Here is an 18873-nt window from a genome sequence, read left to right as displayed (position 1 = left end):
ATATGAGCAGTCGCAAAAATATGAGAAAACTCATGTAATCAAGAATCTGTCCATCGAAATCTTACTGCTTTGCCTCGTACGATGTAAACTCGAGTAAATTAGAAAGATATGATATTTCATAATAAAATATCAGGTGTTCTATCATAGCATACGTATGTCAGGTTAGTAAAAGCATAGAAAATTCATATCCATGACGTAACAGTAAGAAACAATTTATGTATTTTAATTAAACATGTCAGTTTAAGGTTCATTTCAAGTCTTTTGAAACCACCCCTCGGGTGAATTTTTGTTTTAGGTTTTTTACGCCACATAAACCTTGGTTTTTCATATACAATATACCAAACTATTTATAATAAGTAGAAGAAACTGTCAAGACAGGTTATATTTTATTAAACAGCACATTTTGTCCTATACCACATGTACTTTGACTGTTCATGTTCTATTCTGTAGAAGATATCAAGCTTCTTTTTCAAAAGTATTTTGTCATTACTTTTATGATTATTGTGTGTCTAACATATTTCCCCAGGTACTCCGGGAGTTGAAAGTGTTACAGTGTACATTTTAAAAAAATACAAAAGTTGCTAAAATGAAAGTGAAAGTAGAACTGTCAAAATTACCAAAAACTGCAATATTTAAAAAAAATATATCAGTTAATTAGTTTTCATTTCCCGGAGTACCTAGGTAAATATGTTAGACATACAACAGAAACAAATTTAGAGAAAAAAATATGTTTGAAAAAGAAGTTTGATATTTTCTACAAAATAGAATGTGGACAAAGGAAGTACATGTGTTGTAAGACAAAATACATGTTACAGAACAAGTTGACCTTTACAGAAAGTAATTACTACCCCTTCTGAACAATTCTGTATATATATGTTATGAATATTACAGGTCTGTCAGGTATAATTTCCAAAATGAAAAATTACCCGAGGGGTGGTCTCAAAGGTGTTTACATGATCCTTAATGTGAGAAATATAATTTCTTAAACAACGAAACTGAAATTTAATTTTCCACCCTGTAGTCTACCTGTATGTCCTTTTAAAATCACCATTACGATTTATTGAATTTAAGACAGTGTACAAGTTGTATTTCATTGAAACATTTTACTTTCAATATAGAATGCTTCGTGTTCCTCTTTTAAATAAAAAAAAAACTGTACGTTATGAAAAAAAAGGTAAAATGAGGAAGAAGAAGAAATCTTCTGTTATACTGTTATTTAGATCAATCATACATCTTAGATACGTAAGTGTACTTTAAAACGGTCAGCAAAAGTTACGATAATGTTCAGTGTAAATGATTTTTTAAAAAGAATACAGTAGTACTTTTAATGGCAATTATTTTCACATGAAATGAGTTTAATGAATGCGTAATAAAAAGATCATCTCTGGTTGTTTCAAACGTCTCATTTAAACTTAGTTTAGCTTAAAATATTGATTGATTTCTCAGGCCACATTTTCAACTGATCGAATAAAGTAGCATATTTGTGAGAGAAATAAACAACATTTGAAATGAAATTAAAATTCATTATTGCATTGCTTACAGCTTATGGTATTGCTTCAGCAATATCTGAATTACATTTTTAAGTTCAAATTGGAAATTCAATCTAGCATAGATTTTACAGTATTTTCCCTAATATAATGTTTTATTAATGAGACCGACTCGTTTGTACATGTACCTAATGTGGAAATTTATTGTAATTATAGAATGTTTGTCATCTAAACTAGGCCTGTGAAATGAATCACTGCTATCATGTAATTCATAATATATCTTTTTTAATTATTGCATTTGCTGTGTATTTGTTTTGATAAAGATGTATTAGGATGATAACTGAAAAGCATTAATTATATTGTAATATGTATTTTACAATATGTTTGTTGAAAGAGGAACGGCGATGCAAAAATAATGAAGATATATATTGAAAATGACAGTAAACAAACTTTGTTGTTTTCCTTTCTCCTTTCTCCCGCTGACACTCCAGACCTAACTGAAATAACTGAAACGGGTGCGTCTATTTGCTGCCGCTGTATACTTGTATTACAGGCTTAGTATTAATGAATATCCAATGCCATACACTTTCAGTTCTTTACATATTTTTACCTCCGGTGTCCATCCGTCCACACGTCCTGTAAACAACATCTCCTCCTAAACCATCAGGCCAATTTTGATGAAACTTCACAGTGATGTTCCTTGGAAGTTATACTTCAAACTTTGTTAAAAAAATGAATTCCATACAGAACTTTAGTTGCCGTGACAGCCGAAAGGAAAATCTTTAAGAGTTTCCTTGTCCAAAACCACAGGTCCAAGGTATATTTGATATTTGGTATGTAGCATCATCTAGTGGTCCTCTACCAAGATTGTTTAAATTATTCCCCTGGGATCGAATATGGCCCGCCCTGGCGGTCACATGGTTTACATAGAGTTAAATAGGAAAAACTTTGAAAATCTTCATGCACAAAACCACATAGCCTAGTGCTTTGATATTTTGTATGTAGTATCCTTTAGTAGTCCTTGACCAAGACTACCCGGTGTAAAAAATGGACCCGCCCCGGGAGACACTGGTTTAAAGAGACTTGTACAGGGAAAATTATAAATTTTTAGGCCCTTTATTATTCCTTATTTACATCAGCGATATAGCGGAGTCACTTAAAGTATTATTACACATTTTGCAGATGATCATTGTTTTCTATTTGTATCGACAAGTCACATTGCTTTTATGAAAGAAACTCTTCATAATGATCTTATTGGTATAAACAATGGTTAGTTAATTCTAATCCTTCTAAAACGGAATATATGTTTTCTCGTTTTGTAACAGAAATCGACCAACATTACGTTTTGATAATGTACTTATTAACTATGCCGAACATCATAAGCATCTTGATGTCATTTCAGTCAGGACGGGTCATGGTATCAATTAAAACATATCTCAAATATTTATCTAAAGCATCGAAACTCCTTGGTTCAATAAAATGTTAAAATTTAAAGTTAAAAAATCAATGGCTCAAGCACACACATATATATATATATATATATATATATATATATATATATATATATATATATATATACACACACACACATATATATATATATATATATATATATAAGCTATAAGCTAGAATATGCTTCTAGCCCGCCCGCTTAGCTCATTAGGTAAGAGCGTTGGTCTACGGATCACGGGGTCGTGAGTTCGATCCTCGGGCGGGGCGTATGTTCTCCGTGACTGTTTGATAAACGACATTGTGTCTGCAGTCATTAGTCCTCCACCTCTGATTCATGTGGGGAAGTTGGCAGTTACTTGCGGAGAACATGTTTGTACTGGTACAGAATCCAGGAACACTGGTTAGGTTAACTGCCCGCCGTTACATGACTGAAATACTGTTGAAAAACGGCGTTAATCCCAAAACAAACAAACAAATAAAGAATATGCTTCTTTAGTTATGGATTATTGTGCACTCGTGAAAAAAGATACCTTAGAAAAATTATAAAAATGAAGCAGTGGGTATTACGGGGCCTAAAAAGACGGTTTAAAAAAAAAAAATTAAGTTACTGAAGTATTTTTGGGTAACACTCTTAAAAAAAGAAAATAAAAAATTGTTTTAAGTACAAAGCCAAAAGCAACCTTTTTTGGGCTGTATTTAACAGAACCCTAGAACGAAAAATTTTCCCAAAAAGTATAATTAAATTTAAGAAAGAAAGTGATTCGAATAATAAAAATCATTAAATCGAGTTCACTATTAAAGAGTTGCTGCAATGTTAAGGGAAAACAAGAGGGGGTATGTCAGTACAGCGGAGCTGAACTATTGGATAATTTTTTAATGTTTTTTTTTTTATTTCTTTTTCGTATTTATAACATTCATCGTATCAAACCCAAATTTTTTAACTTTTTTTCAATCTTTAAAAAATTTTAAAAATATTTTTTTTAAAATTTTTTTTTTTTGAAAAAAAAAAAAAAAATTTTATGGAGCTAGGTATTAGGTTCTGTTCAGGAAGGGCCTGAAATTTTTGGAAATAATTTTTGCCCAACCCATTTGTATTATTTGATTAAATTTTGGTATAAACAATAGCATATGATTCAATTCTTTGCAAAACATCTTTAGGGGAAAAAACGCTTCCGTACCAAAGGCCCTAAAAATTTAAACAGATTCGTATGTTTTTTTTTGAAAGTTCTAAAACAAAAATTCTAAATTGGGAACACAAAAATTCTCCTTTGAACTTAAAAAAGGGATATTAAAAAAGTTGATATTGAGTATGGGCTTACTTTTTTTTCCCCCAAAAAGGCTGTGCAATTTTATTTATTTTTGTGAGACACCAACGAAAATGTAAACATCCTATAGAGACTTTTTTGAAGCAACAAAACCGAAGAAGATAAGTACTTGTTGGAAAATGTTTTCATTGAACCTAGTCAAAACAATTAAAAGTTCACTGTGTTACTTGTGAAAATTCCCAGAAAACCCAAAACAAATCTATACATACTAAGGTTCGTTATTTTTCCTCCCAAAATCCCCGTTTTCTTATTTGTTTTCACCATCCTAAAATTTTTGTGTGTAACAAAAAGGGGGAAAGGGAAGAAAGGCTTGCCCTTTTTTTCATGCATTTTTTAAATTGATGGAATTTTTTTCCACATTTTGTTTAACATGCGAGAAGATTTTAGAAGTAGTTGTTGAAACGGGAAACCTTTCATTTTCTCAAAATTTTTTGTAAATATCTAAATAGAGAGAGAATTCCCCACATTCCCCTTATGTGGCAAGTTGATTTTCTTGGCTAAATGAGGCTTTTTTATCAAATTTTTTCCAAATTTAGTAAAGATGAAAAAATTCAGTATCAGAAATTACTTTTCCCTTGAGGTATATGTCATAACATTTAATAATGTTTTGTACCTTGTCATTTTTTTTTTTTAAAATGCAATGAACATAAAAAAATAAACGTAATCTATATTTGCAAAAATCAAATAAAATTTGATAACTGTAGGGAGAAAATTTAAAAGGGCCTATGACCTAGCCCTCAGGGATTCGGTTTTACAAAAAAGGGGTGGCCCCTTTAAAGGGGGGCAAAAATTTGTCCTATGATAAAGTTCAGGCGTAGGTTAATCAATAAAAAATTTGAAAGAGAAACCATTCAAACAGTTTTGGGTTTTTAAGTTTTTTAAAATTGGGGGGGGAAAAAAACCCCACCAGACATTAAAGCAAGTGAGGTATATTGGAAGGTCCCTTTATAAAAGGTTTAGTTTTACATCTAGCATCCCCTAAAAGGGACCAGGTTCCTCCGATTGCATAAATTTGGAGAGGACCTTAGAATGATGCTATAGATCAAGTTTGATGAAAATGCATCAAGCGGTTAATGAGAAGAAGTTGTTTAAAGGCATTTCTATTTTTAACTCTAGTGACCCCTAAAAGGGTACTGAGTCTCTGCCGCCCTTTTTTTTAAAAAAAAAGTTTTAGAAAGGCCCTTTAATGATCTATAAAAAAATTTAGTGTAAATTCATAAAAACCCATTTAGGAAGAAGTTTTTTAAAGTATTTTTTTTTTAGCTCAGGGGCCCCCCTAAAAGGCAGCTACATTTTTTTTTCCCGGAGGGTCGTTTTTCCCCAAAACAGGGCCAATTGGTTTGTTTCTAATCGATGCAGCCACTGGGGTTGGTGGCTTCTGCGCCCCCCGGGGCGATTACAATTCGCGTACGGCAAATTTCGAAAATTTATTGTATTTTCGCGTTTTAATGTTCAAAATGTAAAAATATACTGACTAAAGGGGGGTAATATCCCCATGACAAAATATATACATTTAAAGTACTTTGTTCAAATTTTGTTTTAAATCCGATTTTTGGATTGTTATTTTTTGCCCCCGAAAAACCTCTGCATTAGTCACAGCTTTTTTAAACCCCGTACCGTACTCGTCCCGTACTTCGAAAAAAGGGGTTTTGTAAAAAAAGGCAAAACTTTCTTGTTCTTGCTTAAAAAAGCTCCCCAAAAAACCGTTTATTAAGAAATTGGGTTTTTGAAAATTTTATATATTATTTCAAATCATTTGTCAAACCTAAAAGAGTTTTTCGCCCAAACCCTGCGTTGATGAATGGAACCCCCTTTTGAAATTTTTTTAACAAAATTAATATGGGACCTATCATTTTCTTTTTGTTTTAGATTAGGTAGTTTACCAAAGGAGTGCGAGTTTGATTAAATTTATTATGTAAATCGATAAATAGCAAAATACCACTTAAAATCAAAATATGAAAAAATAGACCGCTCTGATGAACAAGATTTTTTTTTTACAAATTTAAATCTGTTCTTTGATTTCTTGAGCAGTTTCAAATAGATTATTGTTTTTCGTTAAAAAAAATGCTTTAATAATAAAATTTTAGAATTAAAAACTTACAAAATATATTTTAGGATACAGAAATTTTGAAAAATGTTTAAAAATAGCCCATATTAGGGGAAATTAAATTGAAACAAAGCTGGGCCTAGTTTTTTGTTTCATTTTTAAAACTATAATATACTTTTCATACAAAAATTTCATCAAAATCTTTATTGAGAAAAAATAAAAAACTGTAGCGGCCCAAAAGGTCCGTGAGCTCCCATTTGAACAAATGTGAAAGAGGATTTTACAGCTGCCGATCCATCAAGTTATTCATGAGAAATAAACCGTCGCACAGGTTTCGTAAAAAGGAAATTTATATTTAACAAAAAAAATGGGGGGCGCGGGGTGAAAATCCAATGCGGGGTGCAAGGCGAAAAGTCGAGCAAGAAATTTAAAAATGGCAAGGGGGGGGGCAAAAAAAAGACAAAAACCCCCAAAAATCGAGTTTTTGCCCCTAAAACCCCGCAAAGTCCCTCGCTTTTGTATCTTAAACAATAAAATGGGCACAATCGAAGGTGATATGTCTTAAAATGACAAACGTTTTGTAGAATGCTTTTTTAAAAACATAGCTGATGAGCCCAAATTTATATTTTAATTGCCCTTTGGGCACCTTGCCTAAATGATTCGGTACCAATGTTCGTAAATGATTTCATTTGGGAGCAAAAAATTTCCCGGGAACAGGAAAACACAAAATTTTTCAAAAAAAAAACAATCTCAATTAAATAAAAATTACTCGACCCCTACAGGCTGGAGACTTTATCTCACGGTCTTTTTGTTAAATTTTTCCCGTCATAAAATGTCTTTGAATCAACAACAACGAGTCCTATCGCAAGATGCTGGGTTTGTCCTCTTATTGAAGTTGCAACTTAATGATTGCCCTGACCCGGATGTTCAGCGCCTTTGCTATCACAAAAGTTAAACAACATAAAGTATAACCTCGATGCTTGGCTGTACTTGCAAAAACCGGAACGTCAAAAGCTGGAATCCCAAACTGTAGTGTTTAAAAAACCTTGGGTCCGCCCAGTTTCAATGCTCACCTAATTGTGCGTATATAGATTCGTTTCCCTTAAGGAAAAAACGCCAAGCGGGGCCCTATTTTAAAACCCTTTTTGAATTTTGAATCTTCTTTAGCTCTTTAGTCTATAAACTTAAACGTTTTCTTTTTAAATAATTTACCCCCCTAACAGAGTGTGTTGAAATAATTTCCTTATCAGTCTGGATAAATTATTTTTTAAATTCTCGATGGTTTTTCCATCGGGAACGAATGACCTCTGTCATCAAATACTATTCCCCCGCAAAATAATTTGTTGGTGCTATTTATGAACTTGTTTCTGATGGTCCAAGTCGTACTACATTTCAAAACGGGATGTAAAAAATATTCTTTCCCCTTTTTAACTTTTGATAACCATCAACACATGTCCAAAATCACCAAAAATGACCCAAACCCCTTTAAAACGCATTTCCCTTTGTAAGCATTTGCACCCAGAAAAAGGGAGTCGCCTTCGCCGGTTTTTGTGTTACGTTTTTAAAAAATTCAGTTTTAAAAAAAAAATTATCGACACAGAGAAAGGAAAGAAGAAATAAAAATATCTTGTTTGAGAAAGAGACAAGTGTCGTTATTGGTCTCTATTGGAAAAAGCTTAAAAATGACATAAAAAAGGTTGCAAGAGCGGGGAGCACAGGCAAATTTCATTTGAAACCCTTGGGTAAAAAATGCATTTTTGGCGTTTTTAAAGGGTTTGGTGTACAAATGTTTTATTTTAACGATTTTTGTATAAAAAAAAAGTTATGAATTTGTTTTTTAAATGTACGTCTTGTTTTAAAAGTGTTTTCCCCAAAAAAATTGTCATCTTTATAGACAAATTGGCATTCGTATGGGGGGATTACGGGCCCTACCCCGGAAATTTGATCCCAAATAAAAAAATTTTGGGGATTAAACCAAAAAATTGGTGAAAATTTTTTTAGTTTAAGTTTACATAATGTAAAATTTTTGGCCCTTTTGGCCGGCCCCTCATAAAAATAAAGGAATAAAGACTATTTAAATTTTTATGAAAACAAACTTCCAGTTGTAAAAAAAATTTTTAAAAAAATCAGCACCCAAAATTTTTTTAAATTGAACCCCCTTTGTATAGTTTACAGATTATTTATTGACCCCCAAAAAAATTTAAGGTTTTCAGCTCAGCGGCTTATACCCCATAAACCCCAAGCTCGTTTTCCCGCACTTCTAAAAATTTTGCCGAACGGGCCCTGTGTGGAAACGGAACAGACTTTTTAGCGGCGACAGCGTCAAAGCCCTTTTAAAGGATGGCTGGGGACGGGGTTGAAAGGGAATTGGTGCTCCGAATTGCCTCTCTTTTTTCTGCGTCTTTCCCCTTTCCCTCGTTAGCGGAACAACGTACTTAAAACGAATGTCACAAAAAACTGAACCGCGTCGAAAAGACGGGGTTGACAAAAGCGATCGGCGTCAATTAAGAGGTGCACCCCGCCCCGGACCTCTGTAGTTTTTTAAATGTTCAAGAAACCTTAACTGACCCAGCTTTATGCGTCGTTTTTCCGTCTGAAACGCAAAAAAAAATACAAGTTTGCATACTTTCTAAAATTTAAAAGGTTTTGCAATATTTCTCTCGCCCCCAAAGTTTTTGTCGTTTAGTACTTTTATTCACGTCCACAAACTCCGTTGATAAAATTTACAAAAATTAGGGATAAATCGGGTTGGACGGTTAGTTTGGGAAAAGGTTTATCCAAGTTTATCCCTTTCTTTTTTCTTTTTTGGGTTTTTGCTCTGTCCTCCTTCATCCTCGGTTTGGGACAGAGTCGCCAAAGGGTGCAGGGAAAAATTAGCACTCATCCTCTCGATTTTCAATTCGGGGGCTGATCGGGAAACCTGTTGGGCTTTTGTGAAATATTGGTCTTTTACGCTTAAAACTTTCCCCCCCGTTTGTTGGCCCCTCCTTTTCTTTGTAGCTATTGTATCCCTATGGTTTTGGGATTTTTTGGTCTTGGGGTTGAAGAGACAAATGGAATGAGAACGGGCGAAACGTGAGGTTTTTACCCCTCGGACCAGAACGTGTTGCAATTTACGTTCGAAAGTCTGGGAGAGGGGGACAAAATCGAATGATTAAATGTTCTGAAACGAATTGGTGAGTTAACAATAGTTAGAATATCATATTTCGATACTCGGAAGAATAGGCTATTAGCATTTTTTAATCTGTACGACGGACTCGGCCCCAAAAAAGGGTGCCCCAAAAGGGTGAACGGGCTTTTTTCCGAATGAATTTTATTCCCGGACCCCAGACAGGGTAAACGGTGGACGTATAGAAACTGTTTAAGAACAATACATTGCATTAGGTATTTTCGGCCAAGGCCAGCGTTCTAGCCGACGAAACCCTTTTTAAAATTTTTTAGGACGGTTTGGAGTTTGAGAACTAGTTTGTTGTGATGGGGGTAATTTTTTAATTCTTAAAAGGAATAGTAATCTGTAACTTATCTTATTTTGAAAGGGCCGTAAAACTTTTCACCCCTGGTAAACAGCAGAGCTACCTCTTTCGGAGGTTTTCGTTAATTGCCTGTCGCAATTTCCCGAGGTACTGTAGTGCACGTCGCGAAAAAGAGCAAAACTAAGGTGAGTGTCTAATAATTTTAAACTAGCATGTACGAAATCAAAAATCTGGATGGTAGGCATGTGATATGTTAGCTTTAAGAAAATTAAAGTTTGCTAATTTATTTTTAATTTGCGGGTTGATGTTTAATGAGTTGATTTGCAGTAAATTTGGCCGTTTTTTATAAAAGCATATTGTCAAAAATTAGCATTTAAAGAAAACCGGCAGGCTGAGATAGCGTAAAGTATACAATGCATTTGGGAAAAAAAATGGCATTTTTTTGAGGTAAAAATATTCCCTTTTTTTGGGAGAATTTGTGGGAAAGGGTAGTTGCGCAAAGGGAAAAAACTTGGTTGTTAACATTTTTGACATGTTGGGAATGTATTAGGATGACTTATGTCCGTTCGAAATACAATTCAGTTATCCATTTTAATTTTAAAAGTTTTAAATACTTTTGTTAATTTCTTAATTTTTTTTGTTGTTTTAATCGCTTTTAGTGCCTTTAAACCAGTACTTTGGATTCAGTCCCCAGTATTAACTTTCTATCAAAACTTAAAGCCCCCTTTCAGACACACTGTGAAATATCGGTTTTCAAACTAAAACCCCATGTTAAATAGATCTGCGCTTTAATTTTTGCCCAAAGCGAGTGGGCTTATTTTCGGAATTGCTTCTTTTTTATAAGTTAATAAATTCAGGAGAAAATGATACTGAAATTATCATGGAGTCCCTGTACTTTTAGCGCCAACTTAAATGGAAGGGGCTCTGAAACTTGTTTCAAGTATTCATTGAAAAATTTCATTTAAATATAATGAAAAAATAAAATCTGTAAAAACCCTTTGGGAAGAAAGAATGCAACAAGAAGAAAATAGAGGCTCGGTTTTGTTTGCGTTGTTCTGAAGGTAATGAATTAAAACCCCCCGCCCCTGCCCGGCTTGGGAACTCTATTACCAATGTTGAATGGATCCTGTCAAAAAGGCCCCAGAAGAATAACGACTATCCCATAATTTTTTGTTAAGGAAGCCGGTTTTTTTGTACGTCGGAAATAAAATGTCTTTGTACAAATATCAAGTTACTGTGCTTTTTAAATAAAACGTTCAACGCACAAAGAATCTCAAAATAAAAATATACAATTCTTCATAATATCGACACGTTCAAATGATTTGAATCTAAAATCTAAAATTTTTAAAATAGTCATCTAATTTACCGCAAATGAAATTTTAAGGACAAATAGTGAAAGCAATCTCATGTTTTTTGTGTTGAAAAAATGTAGCATTAAATTTAGAAAACATAATTAAACAACAATAACTTTCAAAATTACTCAGTGTCGAATTAAAAATTTAAAACTTTTTTTATAATTTGAAAAACTTTTATTCTCGGCTGTTTTTTTTGTGCAGTTTTAACAGTATTTGGATTCGCCAAGTCAAACTTGTTTCAGCAAGAAATTTAAAAGCCCCTTCAGGCACACTTGAAATAGTCGGGGTTTCAAATAAAACCCCATGACCCCATAGTCTGCCTTTCACTTTGCCCTAAGCGAGGGGCTAATTTTTAAAATGTGATTTTTCTATAAATTAATAAATTCAGTTTGAGAAAATGAAATACGTAAAATTTATCAGTGAGTTGCCTGTATTTTTAAGCGCATTTTAGTGAAATTTGCTCTAAAACTTTTTTACATTCTTGTTACATTGTGAAATATATCTGAATAAAATGGTCCCATAATAATTTTTCGTTAGGAAAACGCGGTTGTTTTAGGACACTGAAAATAAAGTACTTTGTCAAATATCGAGTCGCTGAAACTTTAAATCAAAGTTTTAATTCAGTCCCTTTCAACAAACGCGTCTGATTAGTTCAAATAAAGGATAGATTGATTAAAATGAAAACAGCCGTAAATATAAGTTTTTCAATTATAAAGAAAGGTTTTAAATTTAGAATTTCGATCTTGGAAATTTTTGTCAGTTATCGTTTTTTAATTGATGTTTTAAATTTAAAGGGGTCTTTTTAAAAATAAATGCACGGATTAGCTTCTATTAAACTTGCCTTTAAAAATTTCATTTTGGGAAAACCCAAAGGGGATATTTAAACTTCAGATTTTTTTAAAAGGCTTTTTTGAACGTCTCGTTTTTTATGAATAAAATTGTTTTAAGAGTTTGAGATTCTTTAGTGCGTTTGAACGTTCGGTAAAAGAATCACGTAACTCTGAAATTTGTACAAAGTCTTTTTATTCCCGGACGTCAAAAAAACGGTGTTTCCTTAACGAAAGTTTTTGGTTCATGTTGTTATATCTTTGGCCCTTTGTGATCAGGGGCCATTCAACATTTGTGAAATAGATTTTTTAAAGCGGTGTGGGGGAGGAGAGGGTTGCACATTTCTTACCCCCCATAAACAGCGCAATCAAACCAAACCCTGCTTTTATTCTTTTTGGGTTTTGCTTTTTGTTCCCAAAAAGATCTTTCACGATTTTTTTTTTCATTACATTTAATATAATTTTTCAAGTGTAAAAGTAGTGTATAAAGTTTCAGTCACTTCCTTAAAATTGCGTTTAAAAGTCAGGGAATACTGTAATTTCACGTATTACATTTTTCAAACTGAATTTATTATTTAAAAAAGAAGCACATTCCCAAAATATACCCCCTCGCTTTGGGGAATAATTAAAGTGCAGATCGGGGGGAAAATGGGCTTTTAGTTTTTAAAGCATTTACAGTGTGCGAAGGGGGAATTGATAGTTACTTGTGGAAAAAGTTAATATGGGATGAATCCGAATATGGTTTAAAACTGCCTAAATGCAATTAAAAAGCAAATTTAAAAAAAAAGAAATATAAGAATATGTATTATACAAAATGCTTTTAAGAAAATTTGATAACTGAATTGGGAAATTTGAACGGACATAAGTCCTATCCAAACATTCAACAGCCCAAAAGGTTTTTGCCCAAAAAAGAGTTATCTCCTTTGCGAATGGGCTATCTCCTGCGACCAAAACGTCCCTTTACAATAAAAAGTGAAATTTTTACTTCAAAGCTTTTGTACACATTTTTTTTAAGTACTGGGATACTTTTCAGCTAAACTGCCTGCCGGTTTGCTTTAAAGCAATATTTGCAATGAAAGTGCTTTATGAAAAAAGGCCCAAATTTTACTGCAAAATAAACCCGGGGAACATCCCACGACGCAAAATTTAAAAATAATTTGCAAATTTAATTCTCGTAAAGCTAAAAATACACAGCCCACCCTCCCGATTTTTTATTTCGATACACTGTGTAAAAATTATTTGAAACCCCCTTTTTGAGCTTTTTATGCGACGGCACCGTACCTCGGAAGTTGCGACGAGCAAATTTAAAGTTACCCCCCCAAAGAGGGGGTCTGCTGTTTACCAGGCGTGTAATAGTTACTACGGTTTTAAAATTGCAAAATATAGTTTGTTAAGATATTATGCCCCTTTTAATGAATTTTAAATATTCCCCCCCCTCCCAAAAAACTGTCTCAAAACGTCCAAAAACCCCTCCAAATTTGTAAAAGGGGTGCGATCTGGCAACGTTGTACTTTGGCGGGAAAAATCCCTAATGCAAAGTAGTAGTTTTAAAAATTTTTTTTAAAGTCCTCGGTCTTTACCTGTGGAGCCGGGAAAAAAGAAATTCTTTTGTAAAAAATGCCCCTTACCCCTTGGGCACCGTTTTGGCAGTCCGAGTCCGTCTGTAGTCGATTAAAGAAGTGGGGTTTTAAAAAGTCCCACTTCGTTCCCCAGTCGTGAAATATAATCGTTCTAAAAATGTTGTTAACTCACCATTGTTCAAGACAGTTTAGTCATTCTGATTATGCCCCCCTCTCTCCCCATACTTTAGAACGTAAATTGCTCACGTTCTGGCCGATGGCGTCCACCGTTTCGCCCGTTTCTTTCATTTGTCTCTTCAACCTCCCAAAAAAAAAAATCCCCATCAAAAAGGAAGTTTTTCAATTATCGGTGAGGCCAAAAAGAGACGGGGTGTTAAAATGTTTAAGCAGTAAAAGACCAATATTTCCAGAACCCTCAGTGTTCCCGAGTCAGCCCCGAATGTGAAGTCGAGAGGAGATGTCGAATTTTTTCCCGCCCCTTTGAGCCCTGTCTAAGTCCGAGGTGAAGGGGGCAAGGGCGAAAACCAAAGAAGAAAAAAGCAAAGGCAAAATTGGATCCCTTTGTGCCCCAAACTTTTAACCCGTACGGCAACGGATGTATTAACCCCAAATTGGTAATTTATGCAGACGGGGTCGACGTTGAGGGACTGTAATAAAGTAAAAAGCACTAAAAATTGAGGGCGTACTGAGAACGTATTGCAAATCTTAGAACTATTTAGAAACGTATTTCAAACTTTGTATTTTATTTTATCGTATTCGACGGAATAAAGACGCACTAAGGAGCGGGTGAGTTAAGTCTTTTGTGAACGGGTTAAAAAGGCTACGACGGATCGGTCGGTGTCACAGTCTTGAATGACGTCCGATCGCATTACGTCATACCCCGTCTTAGTCGATCGAAGTACCGGTTTATTTTTTGTACGACTCTCGTTTTTAAAACGTTGTCGTCCCTTAAAATAGGACGGAATGACGGCAGAAATTTTGAGTATTCTTTTCCTTTCTCGTGCAGAATAATTTTTTTGTAAAACTAATATTGATAACGTAACCATAAACGCAGTTGGCTTGACTCCCCCTTTTTATGGTTTTCATGCTGTAATATTTTTTGAACTGCTGTTTAAAAGGATTTGGGTTTTGGGTGATTTTTGGTTATTGTGGTGTGGCTTAACAAAGTTAAAGGGGAACGGATATTTGTTAGAGCAGGTACCGTTGTGAAAGAGTACAACTTTGGAAATAAAAAAATTTTTAAATTTGGGGGGGGGGGGGGGGGGGAAAAAAATATTTTTTTTTGGGGGGCATGAAAAAGGAGTTTGATGAAGGAAATGATCATTCTTTCCTGGGGGAAAAAACATCGAGAATTTTAAAAAAATTTTTCTACCTTGAAAGGAAGTTTTTGAACTACACCTGTTAGGGGGGATAATTATTAACGAGAGTTGAAGTTCATAGACAAAGGCAAAAGGAAAATTTCAAAAATTTCAACAAGGTTTTTAGTATAGGGGGCCCGCTTAGGAGTTTTCCCTTTGGGAAGCGATGCTAATTTCACATCAAATAAGGGACTTTGAAAGGAGGCGGGCCCCGGGGTTGGTAATTACTGAGTGAGGAGAGTTAGTTTTAGACGGTTCAGCGTTATTGGCAAAGTAAACCAAGGATCGAGGTTAATTAATTTAGTTGAATGTTTATGTGAAGCTAAGGCGCTGAACATCCGGAGTCAGGGCAATATTTAGGTTGAACCTAAAAAAGGGCAAGAACGAGATTATGCGAAGGCCGTATGTTGTTGGTTTTTTAAAAACATTTTAGACGGGAACTTCAACAAAAAGCCCCAAAGGTATAAAGTCTCCGCCCGTAGGAGTCTGAGCAATTATTATTAAAATTTTGATTGTTAGTTTGAATATTTAGTGATTTTCCTGTTCCCCGGGAAATTTTTTTGCTCCCAAATAAATCTTTACGAATCATTTGGACCGAATCTTTAGGCAAGGGACCCGAGGACAATTTATAATGGTATTTGGGCTATCAGCTTACGTTTTAACAAAGTTATTTACATGTTTTGTCATAGTTTAAAAAATTATTAGCGATTTTGGCCCCTTTTATTTAAGTATAAAAAGGGAGGCATTCGGGGGTCGGGGCAAAATCGGAGTTGGGAAACGTTTATGCATTTTTTTCGCCCCCCGCCTTTTCCCTTTTTAAATTTCTTTTATCTGACTTTTCGCCTTTCTACCCCACATTAAGTGAGTTTCACCCCCCGTCCCGCCCCTTTAATGTTAAATATAATTTCTTTCAGAAAACCTGTGCGACGGTTTATTTCTATGAAATTTTTGAGGACGGCAGTGTAAAATCCCTTTTTACATTTTTCAATGGAGTCCCCCACCTTAAGGACGCCGAAGTTTCGAATTTTTTTTTCGAATAGATTTTGATGAAATGTTTGTAGAAAAATCTTTTATGATGTATTGAAAAATGAAACAAAAAAACTAGTCACCAGTTTGTTTTTAATTAATTTGCCCTAGTATGGTGCTATTTTAAACATTTTTTAAATTTTTGTAAACCTAAAAAATATTCATAAAAGTACATAAAAAGCAAATTTGATTATTAAACATTTTTTTTAACGAAAAACAAAATTTTTATTTGAAAATGAAGGAAAAACAAAAGAAAGATTTTAAATTGTAAAAAAGGAAATTGTTATCGAGGATGGTCTTTTTGCATTTTTTGTCGTTTTAAGTGGTACTTTGCTATTTTATCGAGTTTCAATTAGTTTTAATCAAAATTTCACATATTTGGTTTGTTCTACCAATCTAAAACAAAAAAAAATTGATAGGTCACCATATTGATTTCGTTAAATCAAAATTTCAACGAGGTGGGGGTGGCGGGGATTTTACAACGCAGGTTGGTACGAATATCTTTCAGTGTTTGAGAAAACTTAGAAATTTATAATAAAATTTTCAAAACCCCCAGATTTTTAATAAGCGGATTTTTTAAAGGGGTTTTTGGTTTTGATGGCATAGAAAAAATGAAAGTTTTTCCCCCTTTTTTTAACAAAATTAGTTTACGAATGTACGGTCGGTACGGGGCGGGGGTTGAAAAGCTGGACAATGGAGTTTTACCGCGGCCAAAAAACAGACTCCAGGGTTTTGGATTTAAGAATTGAACTAAAAGTCTTTAAAATGATATATTTTTTTATATAGTGATACTTTCCCCACTTTAGTCGTATATTTCATTTTGAAATTAAATGCAGCAAACATCAAAAATTTGCGAAATGTTTGCCGAGCGACATAGATATGCCTGGGGATGCGCGAAGACCCCCCAACCTGCGGCGCATCGATTTAAAAAAACCCAAATTGGAGGTGTTGGGGGAAAAAATCGACCTCCCGGGGAAAAAAGTGCGAGTGCCTTTAGGGGCCCCTAGAGCTAAAAAAGAAATCCTTTAAAAGACTTCTTTCTGAAAAACTTATGATTCACAAATTGGTTTGTAGCTCTTATAAGGTCCCTTTTTAAAACTTTTTTTTTTTAAAAAAGGCGGCAAGCCTCAGTACCCTTTTTTGGGGTCAAGAGTTAAAAAAAGAATGCCTTTAAACAATTCTTTTCATTAACCCTTTCATTTTCATCAAATTTTTTCATAGCTCATTCTAAGGTCCTCCAAATTTTGCATCGAGGAACCCGGCCTTTTAGGGGGTGCTAGATTAAAAAAAAACTTTTAAGGACCTTCCAATATACCCCGCTTGCTTCTTGCGTGGTGGGTTTTTTCCCCCCCAAATTTTTAAAAGATTAATAACCCCTTTATGTTTTTAAGGTTGTCATTTCCCCCTTATTTATTGATTAACATCTACTGTTTGGGGCTTTAGTCATAGGAGAATTATAGCCCTTTCCAAAAAGGGCCCCTTCCCGTTTGGTAAACCGAAATCCCGTGAGCGATTTAGGGGGTTTAGGTTCTTTTAAATTTTACCCTTTCAGTTTTTAATTTCATTTGATTTTCAAATTTAGATTTAAAAGTGTTTTTTTGAAATTTTTACTTGATTTTTAAAAAAAAAAAGTACAAAGGGCAAGACATTTGGGTGACACCGTAATAGGCCTCAATTTTCACCCAAAAAAGCATAAAACTAAAAATAATTTGAAAATGTCAAACAAAAAAAAAGGTGCAATTGACAATTTTCAGTGAAGAAGTTTCAAAATTTTTAGTTTTTTCCCCGAAATTTGGTTTTTTTTGAAATTTTTCCCCCGAAAAAAAAAAAAAATTTTTCGTTTTCCCAAAGGGAATTTGATTTTTTTTAATTTTTTTCAGAATCAATAAAGCGCTTTTACCAAAATTTTCTGGGAAAATCAGTCAGATTCCATAATCAAAGAAACAGTATTTCCCCGGGGGTCAAAAGTTAAATTCAAAACCCATTTTCTCCCAAAAAGATAAAATTTGAAAAAATTTGGGAAAAATTTTAATTTTTACTGTCTTTAAAGTGACCCCAAAATTATTTTGAATTTTCATCCAGTTACAAAATAAAAAATGGCATTACCATGAAACCTTAAAAATGTTATGAATGATACCCAAAAAATGTTTTTTTGTACGTAATAATGTTTATAAATTTTTAAACAATTTTTTAAAAAAAAATCAGTATTGAGCAAGAACTCAACCCTTTTCGACTTTTGGAGAAAGGGGTAAATCCCCCTTTATTTATGATATTTACAAAAAAATTTGGAAAAAATGAAGGATTTCTTTTTGTTTAAAGACATCAAATCTACCCCAGTGTTAAGACTGGTAAAAAAATTTATATCTAATTAAATAACGGATATGAAAAATGTCAAGCTTTTCTCCTTTACCTCTGTTTTTTTTACCAAAAATTATAGAGATGTTGAAAAAAAAAAAAAAGAAAAGTGCTTTGACCCGGAAAAAAACAAACCCAAAAATTTATTTTTTTCTAATTTTCACAATAAACCAACGTAAAATTTTTTGACTAGGTTCAAGAAACATTGCAAAGTATTTTTTCTTTTCTTTCGAGAATTGTTGCTTCAAAGGATCTTTAAAAGTTTACTTTCTTGAGTGTTTCAGAATTTAAAAAATAAATTTTTTCATATTTTTGGGAAAATAAAGTAAGTTCAACTAAATTTTCAACTGTTTCAATTTACCTTTTTTGACAGAAAAGGGCCCTTTTTTTGTTCCCGATTCAGAAAATTTTTTGTTTTAAGACTTTCAAAAAATCTAACTGTAATCTATTTATTTAGGGCCTTTGGGATCCCGGGGAGGTTTATTTATATAAGTATTTGTTAAATTTTAATTTAATCAATGCTATTGTTTATACAAATTCAATCAAATACATACAAAAGGGGGGGGGGGGAAAAGTTTTAACTTATCT

Source organism: Mercenaria mercenaria, unplaced genomic scaffold (genome assembly GCF_021730395.1).
Source record: "Mercenaria mercenaria strain notata unplaced genomic scaffold, MADL_Memer_1 contig_4897, whole genome shotgun sequence".
NCBI classification, from domain to species: Eukaryota; Metazoa; Mollusca; class Bivalvia; order Venerida; family Veneridae; genus Mercenaria; species Mercenaria mercenaria.
Note: the sequence above shows the minus strand (reverse complement) of the source record.